This window comes from Lasioglossum baleicum, chromosome 4 (assembly GCF_051020765.1).
Source record: "Lasioglossum baleicum chromosome 4, iyLasBale1, whole genome shotgun sequence".
In the NCBI taxonomy this organism is placed as follows: domain Eukaryota; kingdom Metazoa; phylum Arthropoda; class Insecta; order Hymenoptera; family Halictidae; genus Lasioglossum; species Lasioglossum baleicum.
In genome coordinates, this window is record NC_134932.1 from 16,422,045 (window position 1) to 16,445,771 (window position 23,727).

Sequence of the window (23,727 nt, forward strand, 5' to 3'; positions counted from 1 at the left end):
AATCGGAAGTTTGGTCTAATCAGAGGTTCGCGCTCGGGCCGAAAGCCGCGTTTACACGGGCGTTTACAGAGACGTGCATACGTAGACTATATGTATATGTATACTGACACGGAGTTAATCGCGACGGTATGTGGCGACGACGAACAGTGCCGCCCACATGGTCACTTGACCTCCCTACGCCCCCGTAGCTCTCAGTTAACCTTATCAACTCGATTCAACTCGACCTAACCGGTGTCGGGCCCGATGAGTCGCGCTTACCTACATTCACGTTTCTCTGCTCTGCTCTGTGCTGAGCAGTCGCGTAGCTCCCGACGCTCGCGGCCTAAAGAAATCGGATGTGTATTCACCGAGGCCCTGATGATGGTCCTCCGTTCGTAAACAGCTACCTGAAGCATCCGAACAAATCATTCCCGCTTAAAGTGTTGCAAATTGCTCCGTACAGCAGTCATTTAAACTGCGATGCCCGTTGCACTCTCATTCGGCCCTCCTCTGCACTTACTACACAACATTTGAATATTAACTCTTCGACGACATACGATTTCAGAATCTCGTGTGGATACGATTTGAGAATATCATGTGGGTACGGTTTAGGATACAGCAAAAGTTATTTCTCCAATGAACACGAGAAAACATTGAATGAAGCCAATTTTGTTTGCATATTAAACAACTATTTAAATACTAGAGAATCATTGCGTAACAAGGAATACGATTTATAAACTACCATATATGTACAGATAATTATGCAAGAACAGCAATAACCTCACTTTTTCAGAGACTTTGTTACTTCACCGTCGATGACACATGTAAATATAATACATCGGGTGAACCAATGTGGCTGATTAAAGTGTACATGTTCTTGCCGTTAATGTCGATGTTGAAAATATGAAATCTTCCTCGCAATTTACTTTACTTAAAAAGAAGAATACATACATATGTGTTTAGTAAGAAGAATGTACAGGGTGTTCACTTTAACGTGACGCACGATTTTTCACCCACTTGCAGTCATCTGACAAAAAAAAAGTTTACAACAAGAGTTGCAGGGTATGCAGTGCACATTAGATATCAGTAGAAAAAATTTCAAAACCAGTTTGTTTTCATGGCGAAATCGAGGTCACCTTGAGTTTTACAAATAGGAACACCTGTGTATGCGACATTAAGTATAAAATACTTACTAAAAGATATAATTGTATCACGGTTTGTCGTTCCTTACAATTCTTTATGCAATAGGTTTGCAGCATTTTTCCGAATGTTTACGAAATAATATATAAATATACTTGTATACCTCGTTTTTATATCGCTATCCTCCATTTTGAATTATCTTGTGTCGTGGTGACTTGTGAGCACCAGATACTTATGTACTCCGTTATCTTAGAACACAGCGTTCTATGCATATCCCATACCTATGCCGAGTCTATAAGTTTATATGGTGTAAAACTTGAGCAACCATCCCCTATTTCTGCAAGTAGATTATCGATCTATGTACCATATGTATCATAATTACTATGTACCATAATTTCGGATACATCCTACGTAAGTTATTACACACTTTTTTAGAAATAGTATATATAACAATGGTCTTTCAACTTCCACAGAAATGGTAACAGAATCCAATTACTCGCATTGTACCAGGGAATCCATTTCAAAGAGATCGATAAAAGTTTCAACGGCCGACAGGAGGTATGTAGGTATGTACAATCTAAAAATGCTTTACATTAAAATCAGATTTAACTGAGATATCCACACCATCGTGTTTGTACTTTCGATGAAATATCGCGAGGACTTCTGCAGAGAACCCCTTGGATTTGTATGCGTTCTGAGTAACGAGAAACGGCGCGGACCGTCTTATTATTATCTCGTTTCGCGCGAGTCATTCATTTTTATGTATGTTGAAGATTGCGTTCGATGATTCACGAGCGTGCAACGCCATGGATCCGAATACTTTTGTAATTTACACATGATACGATCGTTCGCGTTACATTTCTGTTACATCGGGATGAATGAACCATTATTAGGTACAACATTTCGATTTTTATAAAAAAATATTCAAACGTATGACGCCGTAAGAGGATTGAAAATGTCTTTCATCGATTTTTTTAATTCTAAATTATAGTTAACGCTAAGACTATAATGTATACTATCGGTCGAAAGTTTAGAAACAGTTACATTTTTTAGTTAAACAATTAATCTTGTGTTGATACACCAAAAGTAAAGTAACTTTCCATGGTAAGAGCCTATTGCATATTTGAATAGTATAACAAACAAATTCTAAATATAAATCATTTTTTATTTTATTTAATGTTTATAGTAATGTTTTATTTCATTTATTGTTAAAAACATTAGAAGAAGTTAAAAACACCGTTACATTATTTTCAATCTGTTGAACATATTGAGAAAGGAAAAACATTTCTATTTCGCTCCAGTTTGTTGCAATTCAAACACAACATTTGTATTTTGTATGAAGATCCACTGTCTGCATATAAGTGGATGTAACTATAATAGAGATGTTCCCTAAATAATAAATATATTTTTGAACCGCGCGGCCTGCGTACTAAAGGGAATTTTCATTTCTGGCGAAATATTATCGCCCCTCCGTAATTACCAATTAATCTCAATCGAGTGCCCGCGATCACATATTCATTGATCCCTCTCCTGGTTATCTATATTATTCATCTTAAGTGCGTTATCATGGATTGAATTGGATGGGGTGATGTATTACTGTCTTTTTTAATCACGTCAGTTAACGTTTTCGACGTCTACGGATATTATCGCTCGAAGCAATTAGCCGATAAATTATCATCGACTTAACGGACTGAACAGAAAAATGAAAGCGTGAATTTTGTCGCCTCTCGATAAAATAAGGCGCCAATGTTATTATTAATGACAAAAAGACTTAATATTAATATTCATGGCTACCCCCAAGATTATCTTTCAGAGCAATTATTAAAATCGTCTACCTAGAGTGTCGACCTAAATAAAAGTAGTGGGACAGATTTTGTGGTGCTCTTTTAATAATAAGGTAAATTATTTATATAGTTATGGACATTTCTAACACTTTATATTTACTTATTTATTTACTAATAATCATATTTAGACATAATATGATAACAGGAAGAATTAATTATTAAATAGAAATTCTTTCTTACAAACCAAGTAAACAGGAATAATACCAAAAATTATATTTCATAATTCTAATTTATTTAATAATTACTTTAGCAGTCAGAGTCATTGGAACTTTAACACAACAATTATGATAGAGACGGATATATTTTTAATTATCACAATTATTTATTTCGTTTCAGTTTTATCGTAGCAGATATTTTCCATTCATATTAACAATAGTTACTTCTACCGATTGATAATATTTATGATACATTACTTGTATTTTCCGGCTTCAATTAATTATTTCACTATACTATTTATATATTTACAGTTTTATTTTACATTTTATATCTTCATTCTTCTCAATCAAGCATATCTTCATCCTCAAAACCTTTCTACAGTGTGTTCCAGGTTTGAAGTGCCAGAGTTTATCAACATATTCTACGAGTCTCAACAAGAAATGTCATACAGCCCCACACATAAAAGTTAAGTAAGTTTCCATATTCTTGATTATAACTTTTTGATAAAGCGTTAAGGCTAAACTTCACCTCAGGGGGCCAAAAAATGTTACGCTTTTAAATGTAATTCTGTAGATTTTGACGAAAAAATGCCGAAAAGCCAAGTTTTAATGTTAGGAATTCACTGGTTCAAAAGTTATAGGTGTTTATAGTTGGGTGACTTTAAAATAATCTTAGTTCAGTTAATATAACTGAAAAGTTTGGAACTTTAAACCTGGGACACCCTGTATATGTAAAACGTATAAAGACTTTTAGTGTATAGTTTTATGTCGTTAACATAAACAAATGTATAATCATGCAAAATACGGGGAACAACAGCGGTTTTACTATTTTTTAACAGGAACATAGCAAAAATGATAAGCGCGTGTTGATAAGTACCCATTGATTGTCGTACGGATTAAATAAATCACGCGACCACATTGGACTTGAAAATTACCGCTTTTTCCACGGAGCTGATCTATCCTAACGATTTAGTATGACCCGTGCGCGTCGGATCACGTGAATCTGGAAAAAAATGATAGGATGTACGATATATTTGTCCCGCGGCGTGCAATCTTTAAAACATATGTTTTTCGTAATCGTTCGCGCGGTTCTATTATCGAAGAGGTATATATAAGAGAGCAGCCGAATTGGGGGAACACGCTCGGGGCGCGAATCTATACATATTTAATGAGAGCACGCAGTTGTAAAAAGCAGCTGGCGAATTGCTCCCCGGCAGAGTGACTCGGCAGATACTTTTATTCAAATCTGATCCCGCGGCACGGAGAGATGCTCCTCGCGGGAGGCGCGAAACGCATATCAAAAGAAAAATGCTCTCACCGCCTTTTTCGCATGCATAAACATAATCCCCGCATAATGTATATTTCAAAGTCTTCCGCCCAGCATCACTGCTCATTACTATTAGATTGATGCCCACCGTATCGGTGGCCCCTGTTCTGACCCCTCGAGGACGATATTCGACGAAAGACCGGCGCGGCAGTCTTCTTGTTTAGAGCCTCCTCCGTTTATTGCGGGGAGAACCACGACACTTAAACTGCTAACTTATAATAGACTCTCATACTTCGTAAAATAACGTCATCAAATTTGTTTAAAATTACGAGTTTGTAGTACGAATTAGAAAAGCTATATCAACACTTTTATTTATGGAAACATTTGATAGGGTTTCATAGACCACGTGAAAATGTTTATTACGTATTTCAGCATCCTTTTATGCTTTCTCATTTTCGAGATAGATATACGAGATAGATAGATATACGAATATTCATATCGTGAGGTATTATAGCATATAACCATAATGTAAAACTTTATACATATATCTAGATTAAAGCTATTTGATACTTATTTTAGAAATTTTTTGTGTTTTATAATTTTTTACATACATATTAAAATATATTTGTTTGGAACTGCAAAGCAATAATAAAATAAAATATATTCTATACAAAGACAAATAAATAAACTGCAGTCACTAAAATCTATACAAAATATGAATTATAACCATTTATTTTATTTACTAGTTTTCTTCAAGAAATAGGTTTTCAAGAAACATAATATGTCCACAAAATTGGCATCGATAAGTGCTGCCACATGAAATAGTGTAATAGAATGCATTTGTGGACTTGCATGTCAAACCTCGTTTATGAAGATAAATTATCACATATCACATATTCACATATTAAGTCCAGCATTTAAAACCGGTTTTTTTAATTCCTAAACTTTAAGAGCCGGTTTCTGAATTTGACAACTTTCAGCCGAATGAACTTGTTCTTAAACCGTTTTTAAGAACCGACAAACCGCAAGGTTACACTATTATTTTCATATATCTTGTTAATGCAACTTGTGCATTGTGAGTTTACATTTTGAAATTTCTTGAACAACTATACGCACATTTCACGTGCACCATTTACAACAATCTTAACGAAAGGGAACTCGGACTCCAACGATTTCCTGTTGTGGCCACTGTTCGCATAAGTGTTTCGTTATTACTCCTGGAAACTAACAACAGCGAGGAATTTACAGGAGAATTTTTTTACGTGTTCCCGATGTCTCCGGGCCGATTAATTCCGACTTACTACCGTCAGTCAATCATTAGGTAATGAGGTCATGTTTGATCCGTAAGTGGACGTCGATCGTCCGTTTAAACGTATCGGCGTTCGCATAGAATAGTCCGTGATCTTATCGTCGCGGTTTCATGTAATGCTAATGGGCGCACGTTGCAGCCTAATATGTACTTAAACGAAAAGGTTAATATGATAGCGGGTAAATGCGCAGACATTAAGGAGAAAAACAAGGTACACCGGACAAATTATGAAGGGAACCTACTCGGCGAAACGAGATCTCGTTTGTTGGTTAAAGTAAAGCGTATCAGGGACCGTGATTCGCCTGATTTTGCGAATAGAATGGACGTTTATACGTTAATGGGCACTTTCTTCTGTTCTAATAACTGAGTTTACAAGCTCTCGACATGTTCAGACTGAATGTTTCATTTATTCTTTTCCAAGATTGATAACAAGCAAAGATAATCATTAGACTCCGGAGATGATGCATTTATGACGAGAATGAGTAGATGTAATTTACGAGTATTAATATATTTTATTTTCACTGTATTCAAATTATTCATCAAAAATATAAATTTATACTTAGCTCCAGTGTCTTGCAATTGATACACAAACTTTTTGTTTTATAAACATTGATTATGTTAAATTTCAATCTTAAAAGCAGATCTTTATTACTAGATGGACTGTAATATATTGTTTGCTACCAATGGAGATAAATAATCTCCATGAAAAAAGCTAATGAATTAAAGCAGCAGATTTAACGTTATATAAAGAGTTTAGTTTTTATACAGTTTACACACAAGTACAGGCGTGTTATGAATTTTAAAAATCCAAAACACAGTCATGTTGGCATTATATGTATATACAGTAATGCATTTTTCCCAAATGCCAGACTCGTGCAGCTTGTCAAACCAGTTGCACTGCTGCATATCTTAATGAATACAAAATTCTTCTGCGCCACTCCATTAAATCAGCTGTATGTGTTGTTCTTGTTACGTTATTTTATTGTTGTAGCGTGTATCAGTTTAAACTAAACCATTGATCAAATAAGAATATACAATATGTATAGTATCCCAACTTATAAAGGGTCTTCTATTCAGAGGTGTCATTTTAAATTTCACATTATCTTTTATTCGTCAGGATGAGAAATCTTTAGACGTGGTTAGTAAAATTGTAAAAAAAACAGCATTTTTTATAATCTAAAATAACACTTCTTAATGAAAGACCCTGTACTAAGTATCTCTGTTATTATTACAAATAGAAAAAGATGTCACAGGAGAACGTGATCTGTCTTGAAAGGACAATAAACATGGCGAGCAATAATGTTTTCAAATTCATAGTTTTAGACATTTCGAAGCCATTGATATTTTTTTCAAAATAGGAACCTATATTTTATCCGACGACACATAATATGGAGACCTCATAAACCGATAGAATTAAAAAACAACTGTAATGGAAACAACAATAAAGAAAACTTATTTCAGTTTAACATAATATCAATTTTTCTGTAATAGGTCTGTAATTAACATTAACTATTGCATGACGGGAATAAAAACGTACGTACCCATTTAAAAAGATATCAATGGCCTCGAACTATCGAATAATATGACCTTGAGATAAATTATTTGCTTACCAGGATATTTTTCTCTTTCAGACCTAATCTCCCTAATACGGAGATAAACAGTGAATCGAACAATATTAGAAATCAGATATACATGGTGTGACGAATCAGTTCCAGAAATAACGATGCGATGATGTAACAAACACATAAAATAATCAATAAGGAAACCCGATCTTTCTGTATCGCATTCGCGGCAATAACAGAAACGAAGGCACTCGAAGCCCGTGATTTAACATGCTAAATGCCATCGATTCTTTATTAAGACGCGATGTCGCCGGCGGTTTCATTTCTTCGAGGAACAAATGGCCCGCAAGTTATCACCCTGGGAGCACGACCCTTCCATTTAAAAAATGTAAATTTGTTAATGCAAGTAGTGCGGGGGCGTGAAAATTCGCTGGGCCTCCCTCCTCTCGCACACTGCTCCCGTTTTCTCGGGTTGAACTTCGCGCCGACTCGCAGGCACCCTATTACCTGAGACTATTATCCAATACAAAAAATCAAATAAAGTATGCTAAGTTACGCTTCGAAGACTTTAGGGAGTCAGAACTGTCGAGGGGTTGTAGAAACATTTTTTTTACTCGCTTCCCCTAGGAACGCGCCGCGACACCGACATCCACCGGCCACTTACACACTTTCTTCGTTGCTTCCTATTAACTTCCAACAGGGTGTAAAAATTAGAGGAGCCGTTAAAGCCTTCGCAGGATTTGGCGGCAGTCATCGCCCTGCTGTACTGGTATTTTCTCATTTACTTCAGTGCCGTGTACATTCGATTGTATCGCTCGCAATGGTCACTTCTGCATACCGATGCTTATTGTTGAGGGGGGCTTCCCGTGTACCGATATTGAAGACAAGTGATTTTTAAGAATTGTTTTTAGAGGAATTATTAGATATATGGCACTGGTCTTTTAGGAATGTAAACAGATAGTCTTGAAGTACAAGTTTTTCTTTTTTTTGGCTAAATTCTTGTTATTATTTATTGTATTATAATACGCACGTTTCTTGAACAACAAGCTCGTTACAATAAAAATTTTTATACCACAATCTTAAATACCTGTGTGAGATGATTAAGTTATGGCTGTTTCGTTTATGACAATATCCAAGGTATTGGTAACAAATGACAGCTAAAACCCCACACTTAATCAATCCGAGCTGCCTCCCCTAATATCAAATTCTAGAAATTAAACCGTATGGCTCGAAAGCGTATCGTACCTAATAATGTTGTATTGAATAATTTTAAAATGCTCTTTTGAGCGAGCACGGTGCACCGACATCATCCCCGAATCAAAATATTTATGAAACTAAATTATAACAGCAAATGAGAACATGTAAAATAATTGCATTCGTACAAAAAACTTGCCCCCACGATCGTGACACAAATCATGTTGATTAGAGCATTCCTCGTGCACCCAATCGTTACAGTGTATGCGCGCACTTATTTTTCATATAGCTTGTTCGAATTATATGGATCGAGGCATACGAGGGAATACTACTCATCTTCTTCGTCATTACATTCTTCGTTCCGATTTTTGCTCTTATTGTTTTAATTTTGTTTTCTTATTTTCTTTTATATCCTTTCTGGTCACTTTTCTTTCCACTCTGTTTTTCTTCATATTCTGATTTAGTCTTTCTCATAAGTGACAGTATAGTTGGTCGACTTTCGAAAAGGTTTGACTAGTTCTGGTGCGAACACTTAATGATTTATTTGTGTCGAAATGCCACTAGTTTCGTTACGAGCTGTTCATAAATAAAAGATAATCTTGACAAAAGTGAATAGATGAAATACAACATTATTACACTAATTTTCACTTATTAAAATAATCAAAAGAAAAAATTTATTTTTATTTAATTTCCCTTTTCTACAGTTGACTCGTACAATTCTTATTTTGTAGAAAAATCCGCGATCTAGTGATGTATTCCGTATTTGGGGTGGTTTCAAGAAACATTAAAGTAAAATGCAGCATGTGTCAGATTCCATGCACAAAATTCTTGTCAACTGATAAGCGGCGTTATATTTAGATACTCTTTTAAAACGTTCGACAGCTTCTATTTGCATATAAAATAGACTCGCACAGCGTGATTCTCAAAGCCATTCTCGTGTCACGTAAATGGGTATAGCTTTCTACTAACAACCATCTACGCACTGCAATATTGGAGTACGATTTTCTATCAGCAGTTGCATAAGCTGTAATAAGGTTGACGTAATAAATCCAGAAAAAGGGTATTGGCCCGAACACTAAGAAGCACAACGGGAAAGTTTGATAAAAACTCACATTTCACGGTTCAATGGGCTTCATTACTCATAGTTGGCGCATATCACTCGGTGTCATTTCACGTGGGAAAAACGCATCTGCACTAAGGAAGCTGTTGCTGCACATATTTGCTAAATATTATGACTAGACAGCGGATGTTTATGCAAAATAGAAATGTTCTAATCGAATTGCAACAAACTGGAGTGAAATAGAAATTTATATTCTTTCTTAATATGTTTAATAGGTTGAAAATAATATAGCAGTATTTTGAAATGTTTCTAATGGTTTTACTTTTTTAAATTGCACAAAATGCATAAAATCCGCTGTCTAAAATTATGACATACTGATAAAAATTCACTAATCATTAACTGTAATATTAAACCAATTTTTAGTGAGCACAAAATTTCATAGCAATTTCATTTCGGTTTCACAGTTTGTGTATAAATAAAATCGAAAGAGCAATGCGGCGCGAAGTACACTACACAATGTTATAAACAATGTTATCAAATCTCGTTTTTATAAAGATGTTTAAAAAAGAATAGTGTGTGAAAGAGAATATACCATCATATTAAACTAATACTCTGAATCAAAGTTTGTATCTTTTAGTAGAACATATGAATGAATGTGCATAAAATTTCACAGGTTGATTTGTTTTCTACATCGCGTAAATCATTTTGCACAGTTCTATAAGAAATAAACGACACACCCTAGCAGTTATTTATTACATATAACTAAATGAAAAATTAGATTTTCCATTCGTTTTTATCATAATATTAGATTGAGGTTTTAAGCCATATCGAAGCAGTATGTTTTAGCCCAAAATATATGTTATATCAATTATAATAAAAATGATGTAGGTAAGTAATTCTTAGACTACAGATTTTACAATGCAATTTAAGAGAATTAAAGAATATCGAAATATTATTTTTAGCTTATTGAAGTTATTAAAAAAAAGAAAGAAATTTCAACTTGGTCTCTGTTGCTAACAATTGATGTAAAATTCTTTTATTTTGTTCCTAAGAACTAATTACGTTGCACTTGGAGACATTTATCAGATAGATGCAGCTCAATTTGTTTAAATTCCATATTTTCTGAGATATAAAGGCGATCACAATCGCGAGTTATTTTAGACAGTTAATAAAAATGATCCCACGCAGTCGGTTAAAAAATGCATATAAAAGGTGAAAGCGTCGCACCGTAAAGGGCTAATAAACTACAAATTGCCGTAACACGCAATGATCGTCAAGATAATAGAGACTCTATATCGCCGTAAAGATACAAAGCTACAGACAGCGACTTTTACCCGCTTCCCAGCGAATGACGACTAATATGGTACTTTGTTCCTCAAAGTTATCCGTTGGACGTTTGCGAAATACGCATTCCCGTAGCGGACCTTGACTCCGGCGATACAGTTCTCGATTTATGAGAAATATCGGGTACGGCCAATGATTGCCACTCAAGACCGCTGGAATTTCCTGAGAATTTAGTGGCCATTAAAAAAGTCTATTCAGTTACATGTCTGCTTTCTTGCGCGCGTTACGTATAACCAGCCACGGAATACCGGTAGCCCCGACGCGTGGAGACCGCGGCTCAAACGAGCCAGTTCCACGAGACCTTTGACAGATTTTTCAGAGGTGGAAGACTCGAAGTAACGTCGGTTGAACAATACAATCTAGCCTTCGAACAGTAGATGTTCCAGCCATGTGATTTGGGATAAATGCTAGGTAATGTCGACCTCCCATGATGTTAAAAATTCGATACACCAGATGCACCAATGCACATACAAACATGAAGATTAAAATTTGAACGATTATCAGATTATTGGCAAGATTTTATCTCAACAGAAATTATAAGGAACGAATGAGTCTCGTTACTGTTAAACATTTTTAGTATTAGGTACAAACTACAAACTAAAAAACTACTCAATTAATTTACAAAATTAAAGAGCACATTTTCAGAAAAATTACTGAAGCAAAACAAACGATTCTGCAGAATACTTTTTTATTTATTTATAGTTTTATGTCGCATCACTGCTAGGTTTATTAGCGACATCAGAAAATAAGTCAGGATATACTACATTATTTGTTTAATATGTTTATATTAAATAATACTATTTTCATTCATTCTCGTGGGTCTGGAGTCACATGAACATTTTAATTTATTAGCAATTGATTATTGAATTATTTACGTGTACGTGGAATAATTTTCCTTATTCGTGTAAGCACATTAAGGCTAAAAAGATGTATTTTTCTTAAATTGAAATGAATTTGTCAAAATCACTGTAACAACTTGGAAATATTTAATTAAATCATATTAAATAAGCATGTAGTTACAAAAACTGACGGTTAATATCCCTGAGTGATTTATGTTCTTTAATTACCTGGAGGAGACTCTGGAGTGTCTGGAGGATGTTCTGCATCTATTGCGAAAAATGGGAACGAAATAAAAAGTTCTTTGTTTAATAATTTTAATAAGTTGAAAATAATACATACAAATTATTGCTCGATTTTCGCTGTCTTATCAAACTGTCGAATAATTTCACTTCATAATTATTCAAGTTACAAAGATGATTCTTTAGAGAAATATAAATACATTCAGTATTGTAATTGTTATAAAACAAATATCGATCACATTTTGTGATCAGTACGATTAGTGTTAAATTTACATCAACGTGTCTAATAAAGGGTCTTCCATTAATTTTAATTAAGAGGTGCCATTTTCATTTTCGCGCAATTATTTATTTGTGAAGATTGCGTCACCCAACAAAAATTGTTAATTGTAACAAAACTGCGTTTTTTATCGTTTAAAATAAAAGTCACAAATTTCGATAAACATAACTTGTCACAATGTTTAAAGAAATCCGATCACACATTTCATCCAATAGTTCACATTTATTTGTATTTGAAGAGGAATTCGATGTACACATAAAAAATGAAGTGCAACCGCACTTGTGTTCCCTTTCGGGCAGATTCAATTTGGAGTCTGCGAGGTACAAAATTGTTCATCGGTGTTTCTGAAACACCTGGCTGAACGCTGGACTCTAAACCGCACACGGCCTTGATACCAAGTGCCGCGAAATAAAACGTAGCGAAGTAGCGTGCGAGACGTACCGTTCCCTTTTTCTGAATGGGCGTTTTTCAAACTAATTAAAGCGGATATTAAATCACCTCTGCGGCACACACCCTTCGGTTTTACCCTTGTGCGACCCATTAATTAACGTTTCCGATGCTGCAGAATATTACTTGCCCCTGTACCGCGGGAAACATTCCCGGGATATTTCTTTGATTGGATAGCCTGTCCGGGAACTGAAGGAAACTGTAATTTCGGTGACAATGTACGCGATTTTTAATGACTTTGTAGCACAGCGGTGTACGTGGCAGTCTTGAAATAAAATCTTGATGTCCATGAATGATTGATGCAATTATGGCCGTATAATAAAAGATAACTATAAAGCATCCTCTCGTAGGAAACATTCCCGGTAACAGCGGGATCTCGAACCCACAGAAATGTTTAAATTAGCAATGTACCGGCATGTCATCTATCTTTGCAACGCAGTTTCACAACATAAAAATGTATATGTCTTCATTAGGTAATAGCTCTTGTATTAATGATTAAACATGACAGGACAAAATTCAGCGAGTGCAATATTACCACTTTTTTTTTAATCTATGACGCACACTAGCTAAAAATATTTTAAAAAATTGGAGATAGTGTTAATGACAATACCCGATTATTAAATTAATTTCCAGTGAGATCTCTTAAGCTTCAAAAACTGGGGGTTTCTTTGCTCCCCGTAATGACACCTACAGACATAGAGCTGAAATTTGTTGGAAAGAGTTGTTTCTTGATAAACTATAGATCGAACCGGTCAAATCGGCTGGAAGATATTTTTGACTACTTTAATCTGGCTGGACCCTTGAGTGCTGGCGTTTAGGAACCATAAGGGCTAGTAAAATGATGTCATCGTTCGAGGATACGTTGAAATTGATATATCGATATAGTCTAAATTCTTTTAATCTTTCCATTGTTTCCAATTTGTTTTACTCCTTAAGTAATATCTTTTAACGCCCCATGCTTAAACTTGTGATGACCTACAGATGTCATCACAAACATCGGAAATATGTTACCACGAGTGTCCCCAGATCACGAGAATTGATTCGAATGGAGAGAAGAATGTTACCCTCTTTTTGGTAGTATCGGAGTAGTCACGTGACATTGTGACACATGCACAACAGAGACGAAAAGCGTCACGTGATCGGGCCGTGGCGGAAGCGTGGGGGATTGCGTTGAAGAAAGGAAAAGATGTGGCAGACGCTCAGTAGCTCTTATTGGAACCCTTTAGAGAGGAAATTGAATAAATTGTAATAAAACTTCATAGACGAATAAGTAAAGAGTGAGATCACTGGTTTTTGGAAGATTTTGGGTTCGGATTGAATGGGAAAGCCTCGGTATCTCATTTCGAACATGGACGACGTTGATATACAAGAAATTCTCCGGGACCAGACGTCCAGTGACATCGCTAGAATCTAGATTTTTTGGCAAAATGTCACTAAATTCTTGAATCCAGCGTGCAGGCAGGACGGGCCGTTTTTCGGGGTGGTGTAGGTCGCTGGGCTCGGGAAAAAGGAAGCTGAAGGAAAGCGGGCAACGTTCCGACAAAGGACGAGGATCCCTCGGGAGGCTCGGCACGAGTGGGTCAGTGACGTCGGGCACGGGACAGCCGTGCATATCGAGGGGGTCGGCCGAATGATCTTGACTCGAGGGGGAGCCGTCGTACGAGCGAGCGAGCTGGTATCCCGTTGGCGCGAGCGAGAAACGCGGCAGAGCCGCAGGCGAGTTGTATAATATGAACGCGCCGGGCCGCGGCGCAGTTTCGGCAGGCTATAATCAATTCTGATTGCAGTCCAGCATCGCAGCGCGATCCACTGGCCGATAGCTGAGAAAAAAGTTCGCGCTTCCAACTACCGGGCTGCACACGGGTACCCCGCCATGCAGCTCGGCCCAGGGATTCGAGAGGGACACGGATGGTGGCGGGACGGAGATCGGCCGATCAACAGAAAAAGAAAGAACAATGGGGAGAATTCGGCCAAGGGAAAGGGCAACGCGAGGGAGTAGGAACACCAACGTACGGGAAGTCCATGGATCGATGGGATTGCGAACAGGTAAACGATCACGGGGAAATGTGCCCGGAGGATATGGAAAAGGGTACTCGCGGGGTCAAAAGTTAGCGGATAAAACGGCGAAGAGCAAATAAAAGACCTGGAGGAAACACAAAGTGGATGTTGCGTAGTGTGAAGAAGCGATGCTGAAATGAACGGTGCACGGGTTATCGCAGCGCGGAGGTTTGAACCCTCATAGCTAGTGTAGGTGCATGCTGCCAATTATCCTTTTCCAGTTTAAGGGGTCACGCTCGGTCATTCGCTTCAAACGCTTCTTTGCCAATTTTTGGATATTATACACTGGCTGATCAGAGCCACAGTATGTGAAACGTACTATTTCTCCACGTGACAAAATGTTCAAATGTGATTACTTCAGAAGACAGTAAGTATTCAGTGCAGCTAGATTTTCAGCGGTAATTAATTTAGACAAGTGACACTAATGTAACGTAAATGTTCAGTGTAGAACTTCTTAAATTTATGAAATTGGTAATGTGGAACTGGGAAGAAGGTTTGTTTTTCTTCCAAAAGAATCATTTCCTTATTAGTTACAAAATTAATTAATTATAAAGAGTGGTGGAAAAAGCAGTTCGTGAAGCATGTAATTACGTAACATTTACAAATATTCATTTTAGTAAACAACTCGTGGATATAAAACAGTACGGTTGTAACACGTACCATATGAAGTACATATAATCATCAAGTAACCACATCGCGAAGTATATAATTAGGTGACATTTACAATATTTATTGTAGTAAACATCTTATGGAGAATCTAAAGAAGTAACTACTGAAGACAATAAAATGAAGAACAAGAAAATGTTTCATGCAGCAACAAATCTCGTAGAACCGTGAACAGAATAAATGCGTCTGAGCAACACAAGTAGCTAAGTACTGACAGGAATCAGAAAAGCTAGAAATTATTTCAGACGCATCTGAGCGACAGAATTAAATGGCCAATACAAATAGAATAATAACCCCCTGGGCACAAAGAAAATATAATTACAGTAAAAATATTGTTACGAGGTCAGAAACCGTATCCACAATTACAAACATAAGGACACTGCTTTACTTTCTGTAACCGGAAATTGCTAGACAAGCTAGTTGTGGCTGCTCCGCGAAGCCTACAAACACGAACGTAACGAGGCAAAACAGCGCCCAATAAAATCCATTATCCATCCCTTTCATACTCTCATCAGGAAATAACAACTCTACTGATAAACGAATCCGAAGAAACTAGTTGCCCGCGGACAAGTACTCCAAGAAATCTGTATCGAAAGCATGAGAGAGCAAATAGTGGAATCGGTAAGAAGAGGATCTTTCGAAGGACATAACCTATATATAATGCGACTTTTTGTAAAGAAAAAGCTGCATCGACTGATGCGCAAAAATAATATATGGTTCCATCGAACAAGACAAAGTTAACCTTCATGAGTATTTGACGTGTCCGCCTACAAATCATCTTTTAAAACCATTTAATTTCCATCCAAAATTTCACTTTGTTCAATTTTGCACACTTTTGAAAATATATGATTCCAATGAAAGAATTGAAGTTGACCTTCACAAGTCCTTGACGCGACCGCCTACAAAAAATCTAATAACACCAGCATGTGCATCTTTTGAAACAAGTCGTGCTCACTTTTACCTTGCAGACTGAATTTAGCCTCTTGGTAAGTCTGAGGTTGGTAGGGGATGCCATCAGACCTCTACATCTATTGAAGCGGTATTATAACATTTCCAGTCCACTGCGGAGCTAATTTCCTCGGAGTCAACACCAATTAAACGAACCGTTGAATCCGAAACGGAAATTTCATGAAACGTGTATCCACGTTCTTCAATTTCGTGTAATCTCATCCATTACATTACTCGAAGGTCGCGGAGAGATGTCCCACACACGGAGAGACCCGCGTGTACACACATACACCGAGATATAAAGAGCAAGAAAGAAACAGATAGAAAGAGAAAGAGAGAGAGAGAGAGAGGGATTGGGGGAAGGGTTATTTTATTTATCGGTTGGTCAGCAGCCAGCCTGGCTACGCCTGCAGACTCTCGCAACTATCGCTTGATACTCCGGAAAGAGAAAAAGAGAGAGCAAGAGTGTGAGAGAGAGAGAGAGAGACAAGAGAGAAAGGGGGGGAAGACTCAGGTCCAGGCCAGACCGAGTCTCGGGTTCTTCGGTTCTGCTGGCATCGAATGGTTCGGGGAACGGCGGAAGAATGCATCCATCGGATGCATCGGTGCAACAGCAACAACGGCGAACAGCGCGTTTCTTACGAGGCCTTTTTTCCTGGGTCCCTGTCTCTTTCTCTCCAGCCGTCTTTTTCTCTTTCTCTGGTCGGTCGCGCGAGCGTCCGGCCCCATTAGCAGTTGGACGAGCCATCATTCAATAATGCCTCTCAATGCCTGTGCGACCGTGTCCCTCAGCCGTCCGTGTACGTCGGCCACGCGTGTCGTTGTACGACTGATAATCGTGCGCCAGTTTTAACTGGTCGACTCGCGATCAAATTCGACCCCCCGCGAGCCCCCGATCGTCCTGCATTATCAGTGCATTGACACAAACTGCGTGATTGATCGTAGGAACAATGTTTCCGGAACACGGTGCACGAAACTTTTACGAAGCCGCCTTCATTTTCACGGAATATTTTGAAAATACTAGTTGTTCCCTAAGAGCTGTGTTCATATTTTGTTGCTATTCAGATAGAATGTGCTATCTACTCTTACATTTTGCGTCTGTTTTAATTTTTCCTACGTGATACAAATCTGTAGTTGATTCATCAGAAAAAGACGATTCAATTTGTAGCATTTTCGACTAAAAACGTGTATCGTATTCAGTTTGTTCATCTGTAATATATTCTAGAAAAAGGGGGCGATGGTCTGCGGAAGTAAAGGGTTCGAAATGAGTCCAAATTTATTATTTTACTATTTTTTATAACGAAATTATCATAGTCAAAATATTGGCAATTTCTGGAGAATGGAAACTTTAGTGTTCAAGTTGTTGAAGAGACAACGTTCATTGTAATACAGAAATAAGGGAAAAATAATTGTCAATTTTCAATTTATTTATAAAAGGTGGCTTTATAGAAATTTCGGGAAGTGTACTTAGTAGCGGGGTTTCTGGCCATGTCATAACGGACGACTTGTTCGATTGTTCAATCTGCATTTTTAACCCTTCAGCGACACGCTCCCATTTAGCGGCGTCAGTGACACCGTGGGATTGCGGGCGACTAGTCATATGGTCTTCGCATTTTAAATATTATTTAATGTTCCCTAAAAATTTTATTTTTCGTTGGATCTCTCAAAAGTACTATCGATACTCCATAAAATAATAATAAGCATTCAGTGTAGTTTCACTGCTTTTCCATGGTAAGAATTATCATCATTATTTTAAATAAAAATGTTCTCTACCTGAATTGCGACAAGTTTGAGTGAAATAGAAAGTTATTTTCTTTTTTAATATGTTTAATAGGTTGAAAATCATAACATTGTTAAATTCTTCTACTGTTTCCAACGTTATAAATTACACCCACTCATTTTTGCCATGAATGCATAAAATCCGCATATTGTATACTTTAACGAAATAATAATTTATTTACGATATTTGATTTATTAACCATTTCGAATTATCAGATGTAGATGAGTTAACGGCGGCTTACTATTTTTCGTGTCGGAATATTATGATTTGATGACAAATCGGCTGTGGCTTGTCTGTCAATCGCCAGACAAACAGTCGGATGATATTATGTACACAGCCAGGCTCTGCAATTTAATTCGTCATTCGCACTGTGAGCGACTCTCGACGAAGATACGCAATTGATAGTGTAATTATAAACGTCTGATTACGATTTATATTATGCATTGCCATTTGTAGTTAACAAGAGACCGTATACTGTGATAGCGTAGTAAATTACTCAATCGTGATTTTATTAGCACTAATTACAATAACGTTTCAGTATGTATTAATTTCCTTAAAAATAATCTACAAAGTAAAATACTATGAATACTATAACTATCTTACTAGATTTATCATAATCTGACGATTGTTATCATAATCTATGCCCAAAGCAACAAATTTATACAATAGTTTAGTATTATTATATTATTCCTGTAGTTTTAGTATTAACAAAATAAACCCCAGTTTTTTCAGTGACAGGAAACTTTTAATTAAGTGTGTAATATTCGATGATCATAACAGAGTTATAAATCCATTCATGTGCGAAAACAAAAAGAAACTTGTAGAGATACGCGCGAATAGTGAGCGTAATAGTTAATGAAGCTATAAAATTCAGAGGCGAAACTCATAAACATGATTCGTTCGAGCAAAGCGATGATTTTACAAATATTTTCTACTATAGCAGGATCCGATGTCGCGCGTCCGCTCGTGTGATTTATCATGCTGCTTAAGTCTTTCATATTTATCACTTCGCCACTTCGGCACGTGTGTAACCGGTTCTCACGTGTGCTGCTTTTAACAAATTTCATGAAAGCTTCTACGAAACTGTTCCGCTGAATTACGATGTGAGAATTTGAAATGGCTGGCAAACAGTGCTCGCATATTAAACGTCTTAGGATATTCGTGTGGGGCGTACGAATTTGCCATGACGATTTGGGGCCACTGATAAAAATTACAATCCCAACAATTTATGTTTAGAATTGCATTGATTATGAGAGCTTTTTAAATCTGAAACATTCGATACCTTTTAGTCATTTATTAATCTTTCAAATGATACATTTTAAAATTAGTTATCAAACACGAAGATAAGTACAAATATCCCGGAAATGGTTTCAGCTGAATTAAACCATGTTATCATAATGTAATGGGATAATAGAAATTTTTTTGGTAAATAATAAAATCAAATATACATATTGTTTTATCCTAGAAACTCTTATACATCGTGAGAGAATAATTTTGCATCTCCGTGTAAGAAAGGGTACTGCCGCTGCAGTCCATTCAGATCATTAATCATCGTCTTGCTTGTGGTGGTAAGATGTAAGTAGGTCAACATACGATGAGGCTCATTAGAGTTAATTGTAATATCCTAATGTGGAAGCTGAGCCCTTTAAGGTAGCATGTCTAAGAAATTATTGTAATGACCATGTATGCAAACTGACATCGTTCATTCGCACTGAAAGTGCACTGAAAGTGCATCAATGGAATATTTAAATCGGTAACGCTAATATTTGCATTCATTGCTTATTATTGTGCTTACTGAAACATTTGTCCTGACGATTTTTAAAAAGATTATCTACTTAAACAATCTTTTAATTAACAATTCCCTTTGTATATTGATACCAAATATTAAAGACTAGTTTAATTGAAATATTTTAATTTAATTTATTCTATACACTACTAACCTATTGCATATGTGTTAAACAAATGTTGTAGACATTTCTTTTAGATATTGCGAATATGCGAATATAAATTTGTGTAATGTGTGGGCGTTTGCTTCATAAATTCAATTAATTTATGCGTATAATTTGAAGCATTTGAAATGGTCCGTGGCTAAGAACTTTTTAATGGATCCTCGAACTTAACGTAATAGCAAACTAACAAGTCAACCCCAGTGACGTAATCTAATACTTTAGTTTAGTATTGTAATATCTGTGGTTGTAAGGAAGAACGCGGCTTGTCACATAATTTCACTTTTGAAATATTGCTGTTTAAAGTTTTTGATCGGTAATTCTTCGTACCGGGCATCGGTAAAATTGTATTATTCTTTTTTGATCCTTTCCTTACAATCACAGATACGATATAAAAGAAGATTTTTAAGCTTGGTATGGCACTACTGTCGAAAAGCATATTGACAAGCTTCTGGTAGATAAAGTTACCCCTTAGCGCTATAAAAATTGCTGTACCATTATTCCAAATATTGTTTACATGATTAAATATGTTGCTATCTAATCAATTACTAAACAGTTAAGTATTATATCAATTTAGAATGGATTTATACTAGGGCGGAAGAAATGTTTAATTTTTGAGTTAAAATAGTTCCTAGTGCAAAGGGTTAATATTGTAGTTAATATTCATGTGTTAACACTAAACCTACCAAGCATTAAATAAAAGTATCTAGTATATATTGCCTTATAAAAATGGCAACGGTACTTTATTGAGATCGTCTGTAATTTTGCGATATGATGGATGCTTGGACAAGGAAATTTATTCCATTATTTTCCATAAAAGTATGTAATAAAACCGGTCATTTGACCGAGGTAGGTTTAGTGTTATATGTATTGATAGATTTACTGTTAAGTAGTATGAGATTTGTTACACCGTACGTAGGAACACTTATCGAGCAGATGCAACGCGTGTACGAGGAGGAGGGGCGGTATAAGTTCGATTAGCGAAGACCAGCGGAGATTAACGAGCGACGATTATCAGAACTGTTTAGTCTGATGCAAATACAGGACGATTGCATCCGTCAATACGAGATAGAGGTTCGAGGCCATCTTGAGAGTAACCACAAGAGCTCCGAGTCTACTGACAGAAGTACTTAAGGTACGACACGGCAACAAGTGGTGCTCGACGCACCGCTAGGTCAACACTGTCTGCGTATTCCCGTTCCCGCGGATCAAGGATGGGCATACTTTTCGCGAAGCAACTACTGTGACATTATACTTCGAGCACCACTTAAATCTATCCGTTGGACACCATCGGGGACGGTGTGTCAAAAGCAAACGTCGTCGTCTGAATTCTTTCGAGCCATTTTAACCTGAATGTAGTCTAAAGGCGGCAGAGGGGGGACGGCGAAGTTGAAGTAGAAGTAGGATGTTTGCGTAAGGGAGTATTCTACTTCGGCCAGTTAAAGTGAGGGGTTTAAGAGTCGGGTTGACGATTAAGTAATTTGCTAATCCTTTATGATTTTTTCAATCGAGCTAGATATGTGTATCGAATTCAATTTATCATTAAGCATTGAACATTCTATACTCGTTGTACACAATTCTGAAGAAATTACTTGATAATACCGAGTCGGTTTTGTGATGAAGATTCTGAACCTAGTATAATAAATATATATGTTATTAATTTCCTTCTTAATATTTTGAAAGTGTCTAACATTACACATCTAGTATAGTCGAGTATATTTTGTTCTATTTTGGTATATAAGTATATATTCTGGAACATTTAGGTATGTTACAGTATATTGTAGTACATTCTGATTTTCTTTCTTCTTCTTATGTTGTGCGAGAAATAAGAAAATGAAATGCTAATCAATAAATTTCACAACTATTATTTAAAAACGTATGTCAAAGTTTGAAGAAGACTTAAACTACATGTTCATAAATGAAACTTCTTGATGCAATTGAACCCTAGATAACTACATGTTATAACCACAATGTTAATTAGAAACAGCAAAGACATTTTATCTTATGAGGAAACAGGATGAATGAAAACGAAAGCTACACCGTCGTTCGTGAAAATCTGGGACACCCTGTACAACTGATCGATGAATATTTTCTATATGTTTTCTGACAAGAAAAAGCCCAGAGTACAAGAAACAGGAAGACTTAGTTTACAACCCAATATGTTTTAGGTCGGAATGATTTCAAGTGATTAAAGAACGTGTTTGCTCCGCCGATTGAAAGAAGAAAGATGCCGACGGAGTCGAACAGCGAGCGTCTCCGCAGTCGTTATTTTGAACGTTGGAGTTCCTGGATAATTGATAGCGGAATGCTAATAACCTGGACGAGCCACGGATTATAATAAGTTTCTTGTGTGCCATTTCTTGCGGCCGCCACTGTTCTCGCTAGCGCTGTCACAATCGATCCCTCCGTCAGCTTATCACGCCGATGCTAATTAATCGACGAGAATCTGGGTGAGTAAGGACAAATGACAGGGTTGTTTTTCATGTCTTCCCATCGCTTTTTTAATTCCGTACCATTACACGCCGTTCAACAATCGAATCTTATTAGATTTCTACCGTGGCGTAAAAGTCAGCTTTGTTATAACTAGACAGACGATCTTTATGCATTTATGCATAAAAACATTAGAAAAGTATATAAATATGAAGATATTGTTTTCAAACAATTACAATTATGTATATAACAAATAGATTTTTATCTAGCTTCATTTCCCTGCAAATGATGCGTAAACATTTTATTTTTCATAAAGATCCGCTGTCTAATTATAACTATTTATTTCAATAGGTGAGATAAACACATGGTTAATCTTGCAAATGTGTGGCATATTTAGTGCATGTAATATTTAAACATTTTTATGTGATTAACACTGATTATCTTTCGAGATTATTGTGGATATGTTACTTATGATAACATAATCTATGATAACATAATTGACTGCAGATCTGATGCTTTTGTTGCAAAGTTAATATGCGAAATACAAGACTGAATTATTCAATTAACAAAGTACTGCTATTTATAGTATTTTGTGTATGTAGTATAGTAGAGTACATTTAGTTAGTTTATTTAGTTATATTAGGAATATTGTTACACTATTTACGACTTATTGAAAGAAAAAGTACATTTTCATTTCATTCTTGTTTCAGACAATTGAGTTTTTATTTTGCATAAAAATGATCATACTACAAAATTGTTTTTGAAGTAGTTTCAAGGTTTGCTCGTACTTCGTATATTTTTGTATAAAATTACTTAATGACAATAGCATAGGTATTCTTAACATGTTATTAAGTTAGTACTCGCTATCATCAGTAAAGTTTATAACGAGCAACCAGTTAATATTTCGCAACGCCGTTATGGGACCATCAATAGTACGGTAAAATCGTCGGCGCAGAATCGTGATCGTTCCAAATGAAATTGAAACTCTCGCGAAACAATTTTCCGCGCGGCGCGGCGGGGCGGATAGCGCACAATTCCCCGTAAGAAAAAAATTCACCAACGACTTTCTTCCATTATCAATTTCCTAGATTGCCGGACGAGAAAACCACACGAATCGGTATCGAACGTGGACGGTAATCCAACCTCCGATTACATTTTTCTGATCGGCAACATTCTCGATACAATGTTATTATACTTAAGATGTCTATTCCATAATTTAGATACTCGGAACAATATACAATT

At 36.4% G+C, this 23,727-nt stretch overlaps 1 protein-coding gene and 1 long non-coding RNA gene across 6 annotated transcripts in view; one reads left to right on the top strand and one right to left on the bottom strand.

The window, feature by feature from the left end:
• The window catches only part of LOC143207936 (protein trachealess-like), a 231,661-nt gene that overhangs the window by 197,954 nt on the left and 9,980 nt on the right, over nt 1–23,727 (bottom strand). The window lies entirely within an intron of this gene.
• Nucleotides 42–23,029, top strand: LOC143207940 (uncharacterized). Its single transcript, XR_013008788.1, has 3 exons — nt 42–1,685; nt 3,501–3,589; nt 22,224–23,029. It is a non-coding gene; the product is annotated as an uncharacterized LOC143207940 (long non-coding RNA).